The sequence below is a fragment of the Nanorana parkeri genome, unplaced genomic scaffold, assembly GCF_000935625.1.
Source record: "Nanorana parkeri isolate BGI_ZX_2015 unplaced genomic scaffold, ASM93562v1 scaffold339, whole genome shotgun sequence".
In the NCBI taxonomy this organism is placed as follows: domain Eukaryota; kingdom Metazoa; phylum Chordata; class Amphibia; order Anura; family Dicroglossidae; genus Nanorana; species Nanorana parkeri.
This window is the reverse complement of record NW_017306607.1, coordinates 97,969-105,119: the sequence shown is the minus strand read 5'-3', so window position 1 is coordinate 105,119 and position 7,151 is coordinate 97,969. Positions and strand designations below refer to the sequence as shown.

Here is a 7,151-nt window from a genome sequence, read left to right as displayed (position 1 = left end):
GGAAAAAAATGGGAAATTATCCCCCCCTCCCCCCCCCCCCCCCCTTCCCATACCTAGTAATGGAGATGAACAAGGGCAACCATGGCTCTCCCTAAAGATACATTGTAGTGAGTGAGTGATAATATTTGCAGGATTATCAACTCTGAAATAAAAGGGGAAAAAGCCTAAACATTTTGCAGCTAATGCAGCTGCCTCATCTAAGGACTGGTAAGCTAATTATATAAATTGCCATTTATTTGTGTTCTTCTGCAAAAAGCCAAGAATTCTCGAAAAAGAAAAATCTATAGCGAGAATATTGATTCCTGGAAAACAGGCACAGATTCATTAGCCAGAGAGCCTTTTAGCTATGTATAGATGTAGCAGACACTGAGCTTCTAGGGGGAATTAGCTTGGACTCCGTAGGGTAACACATAAATAGTTAATTAGTTTTGAAAAAAGGCTTCTGTCCATCACATTCAGCACTGTGCAGTTCCTACATTTTTCGCAGGAGTTTTAGTAGATCAGGCCCTTAGTCAGTAAAAATTTACTACAAAATTACACTTTTGAACACTTTATTACAAAACACGGATGGCAACAAATCCAACAGTATCATTGTCACTAAAGTAGATTGCATTCAGTTTTTCCCCAACCTAGCACAAATCCTGTATTGTGTTTTGGCACAGGTGGACAGTAAGGCCTGGTTTACAGCGCGTTCCTACGCACTGTAAAACGCTCGACACGTGAAAGCCAATGATTGCCTATGGGCATGGTTCCCACCTGGGTGTTTTACAGTGCGTAGGAACGCGCTGCAAAACGCCCTATGTCCAAAGAAGTACAGGAGCTTCTTTGGGGCGTATTTGTCGTGCGTATCCATTGGGATACAGCGGGATAGCCCTCGGAAACGCACGTTTGTCGAACGTTTCATTTTACCGCAAAGCGCGGTAAAAACGCGCGGCACGAAACGCGCGGCAAACGCACATATTCCATACGCCTAGGTGTGAACCAAGCCTTAGGGTGAACATGCCCTATACCTCCTTGTGACTCAAGAGATAAGTGCCGATGACTGAGGTCAGATCAGACTCTCAACTTGCACTGCCTGGCCACAGATAACCCTAGAAGGCCCTTTCACCCAACTGTCACATTGGCTCTCCTATTTTCCACTCTCTGTATCAAGTTCTGAGATTCCTTTTGTAGAGTCCCAACCCTAGTGTTCCCCTCCATTCGCTACTAAGGACAGACATTGAAAACCTATGGAGTAATGAAAAGGAGCGCTCCCCAAGATCTCTGCAAAAGTCAACCAACTTTTGACCACTACTCCATGACAACCATCATGCATATAAAACTGAAAAACACCCAGCAAATGTAGGATTTCCTAATTTGCCTTGCCATAGATGAAAGATGACGTAAAAAGGTATCTGTATATAACCGCTACATTACTGTTTCACGCATTGGAGACACTGCCGCATGCATTTCACATAGCTTATAACAGTGTTTTTTGATGGGTAGGTATGTACAGTATATACTTCCTAACAGCTCTTTTAACACCAAATTAAAAGGGTGGTCCCTTCCCCCAGGGCCGTATTTACTCTCTATGCTGCCCCAAGGCAAGGTTCCCCTAGCAGCCGAATCCCCCACTCATGGAGAATGGCAGACCTGCAGGCTGCATACAAGTGATGTTGGCGACATCGGCGGGATTACTTGTACAAAACACGCAGAAGCTTCCATGCTGTACATTTAGCTCTGCTTGCCAGCAGTAGGGCTAAATGTAGAAAACAACTACCCGCCCGGCGCCCGGAACTGCATGTCCCGGACATCGGGAGATAGGAATTCCACAGCACTGCTGCCCCTCTACTCCCTGCTGCCCCGAGGCCTGGCCTTGGTTGGCCTTGTGGGAAATCCGGCCCTGCTTGCCCCACCTGTTGTTTTTTTGGAGTAAATTAAGTAGAATTATTATTATTATTATTTTAAATACAATGTTTTCATTTAGCTTCATCCTTAGTTGCAGCTCAGTGCTGCTGATGTCTTGCAGCCTCCTAACAGCCACCTTCTGTCTACATGGACTCCAGCAATGTCTGCATGACGGCATTCATGATGGCATCATTGGTGGACCATTTCTGCATAATAGGTCTTAAAATGGATACTTGTGATCTCCATTAGAAGCCAGTGTAATGGGATGACAATGCAGGAGCACATTGGTGAGATGGGGAAGTGCCTGGACAAGGACCTTCATGGCAGGATCACCAGGAATTGTTTTAATGGAAGATGTTAAGAAAATTTACTGTTGAAATGACGTGAAGCTTAAATAAGATTTTAGTGATTGGGCTTCCTAATTTTCCTTTTTAATAGTGTTTAACATGTGCAACATATTCAAATGCAATATAGACTTCAACACAACAGTTGTGAAAGAATCGAGGAACCAGTTGGGGCTCTGGCTATGTATAACCCCGGAAAGCTCTTCCAAGGATATTCCTGTCTGAGAATTGCAACACGAAATAAGTTTGATGATTAGTCAATCATCAGTCTTGTACCAGACAAGCTGGTTTAGTTGTCTAAAGCCAATTTGTGAAGTGTGACGGCAGATGATGTAGAATGCTGCAAAACGATGTAGAGATTGCTTTTACTTTTTAATTTCATGCTGCCGGTCCCCAGTAATCAGCTGCCCGGCACAAAAAAAGTGTTGGACCCGAATTTAGAGAAGATGTGGCTTAGAAAGTAATGGCTCAACAAGTAATAGAAATATGTTACAAGGGGCACAGAAAACCAACATTTGTGGTGTTTATTATATTGACAGACTGCATCATATATGGATTTATCCTGTCCATAGTTCCACTTTAATGAGTTGTGATGAGAAAATACATAAGTAGAGGTGACCTTCACTGAAAACAATGTATCAAATAGTTCCCAAGACATCAGCTGCTGAAACTCAAATTTGTCCTGATAAAGTTGAGTTTGGCTTTGACTCTTCTCATGTCTCCCTATTGGTCAGTAATGCTGCTCATTAAATTAAAAGGCCGTCTCTTATTTGCTGCCTTTTTGGTCCGCAAAATATACCATTGAAAGTGTGGTGTTATGTCTGTTCCACAACTGCAAAAAATACCTTTTTGATTCCTTAAGAAATTCAGTGCAGTCCAGTACACATTCTAGTAGACAGTGCAGTGTTATCAGCCTTGTCCATGTTACTTCTATAAATAATCGATCATCTCCCACTTATGTTCTGGAGAAGGGGAGATATTTAGTAGTTTTCTCAGGCTAAGGCTGGGTTCACACCTCGGCGTATCGAATATGCGTGTTTGTAGCGCGTTTCGTGCCGCACGTTTTTACCGTGATTCGCGACAAACGCGCGTTTCCGCATTAGGGCATTGTGCAGCGCGTTCCTACGCGCTGTAAAACGCCCAGGTGGGAACCATGCCCATAGGCAATCATTGGTTTTCCCATGTTGAGCGTTTTACAGAGCGTAGGAACTAGGGATGCACCGATATATCGGCCGCCAAAACATATCGGCCGAAAATTGCACTTTTGGCATAATGCCGAAAGAGCCATGTTTCGGCCGATACGTCGGCGCATCCCTGGTTTCTTTTCTCCCTGCTGGCCGCTGTTCCAGCGGGGAGAAAAGAAGGTGACAGCCGGCCGAGCGCTGCAGGACGAGAGCGCTAATTTCGGTGCACCTCTAGTAGGAACGCGCTGTAAAACGCCCAGGTGTGAACCAGGCCTTACTGTCCTACTGAGACCATGCTGTTCCTTGATAGATACAATGCAGTGAGAGCTTGTTGTCACTCTAGAACAGGAAGTGTGTTACTGTGCAACTTTCTTATATATATTTATTCTCACCAGTCTTGATTCAAGCTTCCAAGACCAGTTTGAAAAGGGATTGTTGTGACACAAATCCTGGCCCTTTAATGCAACAAGCTCTTTGTTTGTGAGAGACTAGAGCGAGCCAGCAGTAATTCTACTTGGAAATCGATTTCCTGAATTAGGAAACAAGCGTAGAACCTACTTATAACAATGTCGCCAAAGTAATTGTTAAATGGGTTTCTCCTAATGGCCTTTTTATGTGGGCTTGATTTTAAAATGAATTTATATTTTTCTAGCGAGACCCTGTAGGTGGCATTCTAAATACCAGCGGTTTTGCAGAAAATAAAAACAACATGAAATAAGATTTATCCATGAAATAAGATTTATGCAGGCGGGGAGCGCGATGTAAATAATTGATTTGGGTAGAGCTGAGCAAGTGGCAATTATGTGTTGCAATACGGAGCCATTTAAACCGCCAGCGAACTGAGAACAGTGTGATATAGTTATAAAAGATGGCCATGTCGAGCCTTGTTTATCATGTACATGTGAATCTCTATGAGCAATTAGCAGCATCCTTGGATCCACCTACTAATGGTGAATGTTAAAGTGGACATTCACCCCATTTTCAGTAAAAAAAAAAAAGCACATTAGCATGCAGCTCTGCATGGCGATATGAAATCATCTTCCATTCCTTATTGTTTTTCTACATCCAAGTTGAGTGAGGCACTGGTGATGTAGCCCTGGCCTCACAAATGCATCCAGGGAAGGCTACATCACCAGTGCTGTCCTGGAAATATCATCTGTAAACAGGATCTCAGGGGAAAGACATCCGCCCCCCTTCAGATACTATGCATTGTCACATGTTCCAGGATCAAACAAATCCACCACAAGTGATGAAGTCCAGAGCAATAGTTAATTTAAAAGGATAGATGTGATAAAATGGGCACTGCGTTTCGGTAGTCCACAATATCCCCCTTCACCAGGGCTTCATAAATTGTCACTTGGTTCCCCGGCAAGAGTGTTTGGACTCCTAGAGAGTAATTATAGTTTACAGATTATACATTAGATTGAAGTGTCTGCAAGAGTGTTTGGCCAAACACTGTCTCCTCTGCAGAGACGTCTATCTGCTTGGGAGGTCCCTGTCTGTGGGCCTCCATCAAGAATGTTCTAAATATCCTGAACATCCATATTGTGTGACTCTAGAAACACTAGAGCCTCTTTCCTTCTACACATCTATACATGTTCCAGGAGGCACACCAAGAGTTCCAGAAGGTAAAGGGAGATGGATTCATCTGCCCTTAGTAAAAATGTCCGCTGTGAGAAGAATGGGTAGGAAAAGAAAAAAAATAAGGTATTCACAGAATAAAAAGACGGCAACTATCTAGAAGTATCTGTCTGTAGATTGTGATTACTAAACATTTCTAAAGGTGCCTTTTGTTGCCATTTTTAAAATAAGGGTGAAGTTCCTCTAAGTGATGTGTCTTTAACTAAGGCCACTTCCGAATGGTGGTGAAAGTTACTGGACACTTTTTGGCAAGAATTCGATGTTAGGGGCTCAGAATAGGTGAATATTCAGCAACTGATGGCAAATCGTTTTTTTAGATTGGGCAAATGCAACCCAGAGATCCAACTCTTTGTAAATAAGCCCCATCGCTACCACATGTCCATACGTTTAGGGAGCTGATAGAAGAAGGATATTGAATCTCTTGACTCCAGAACAATCTACAATACTCTGTACTGTCCCATCATATCTCTGTGAAGGTTCTCAGAAACTTATCCATGTCATGGTATCGCTATTAATGGTTAGTCGCATGTAACTGGACTTGTTCTGTAATGTTGAAGACAATTTGTAGCTTCTCCAAGTCACTTCTTCAGTCCTAATGAGTGTCAGGAACATAACTCAGAATGTATATTTTGCACAGTCAACAAATACTTTGTCACATTTCATGGTGATTGGACTCAAGTGTCTGTGCTACCTGTGTGGACAAAAGCTGGGGGAAGTTTCTACCACTCATTAGAACTGAAGAAGTGGCACAGATACATTACAGAACAAGTCTAGTTGAATGTAACTAGCTGCTACTAGCTCTATCGGTATATCATGACATCCCTTATTTTCCAGCTCATTAGTTCTTAGGACATGGCTTTCGGCACCATCATTGCAAATTCCCTGAGTTCCCCTAATGACCACCACACCAAAATGTACATAGCTATAAAGAAGCTCCCTCCAAAGAATTTACACATTTTTCCTATAAACTTACATTATAAAACATTTGAATCCTGGGTGAATCTTGTTTGAAAAGATTTATAAGTGGAACCCTTAAAGTGTATGCATAGCCCCCCCCCTCTCCAAAAAAAATAATAATAATAATTCAGGTTTGGACAGAGGACGAAAGATGATAGAGAAAAACTGTCTGCTTAATGCTGCCAATGTCTGTCCTGAGGAATGCAAAAAAACTTTTTTTTCTTTATTTTGTAGGGAATTATTAAAACCCCTTTTCAGGTGGGGGGTTTTTTCACCATCTGTGTCACAATCCTGACATTTCCTTTGACTACCTCTCCTCCTGTAGGCAAAAACAGGAAGTGAGATGAAATCCCGGTAGATCCCGCTCATGGACAAATGTCACCGGAACAGGTGTCCCCATTGGAGGTGTTCCACACGTTGGAGGTGTTCCTATTCTGGTGACTGGTGTAAACTCAAAATATTGGATATTTCCTCATTTTCAGTCCCAGTGACAATGGACATCCGGTCATAGAAAAGGGTAATATCTCTATTGTGAGCACATTTTGTTTTCCTGGGTAAATATGAAATGGTGTATATTGAAATGATTTAGCCAGTTGGAGTTTTGGGCTCCTTTTCATGTTTTCCTCTTTTCTGGCTACTTTCCACCTGCTGTGAAAAGCTTGTTCTTTACAGACCTCAGTACCTCAATCTAAAAACACATACAGATAAGAGTCAGAGCAGTGACTTTTCCTTATTAGATTGCTTCATCCAGAAGTATCAACCAGACCAACCGTGGCTCAATGCAGGCTGTTTGTACTGTGCTGCTCTTTAGCTAACCCATAGTGCTGTGGGACGATTTACCTGTATTAACTGTTTTATTTGTAAAACATGGATTGTGTTTATCTAGATTTTTGAAAAAATGTACGTAATTACGTAAATTGAGAAATTACGTAAAAAAAATGAATCAACCCAAAACCTTTTATAGTTTCTCTTGACCCAAACGCTAAACTTGGAATGCCAATCTAATGCTAAGGTTGCTAAGGCAATATCCACATGGCAGCATATTTTATGCATATACAATTTTCAACACGGAACCATGTAATGGAGAATTGCTGAAAGATTTAGTAACAATACAATACATTTTTGTATATTAATATTT

At 42.0% G+C, this 7,151-nt stretch overlaps 1 protein-coding gene across 3 annotated transcripts in view; it reads right to left on the bottom strand.

The window, feature by feature from the left end:
* Window positions 1-7,151, bottom strand: part of DLK1 (delta like non-canonical Notch ligand 1) — a 45,498-nt gene that overhangs the window by 35,784 nt on the left and 2,563 nt on the right. The gene's annotated exons all lie outside the window — the stretch shown is intronic.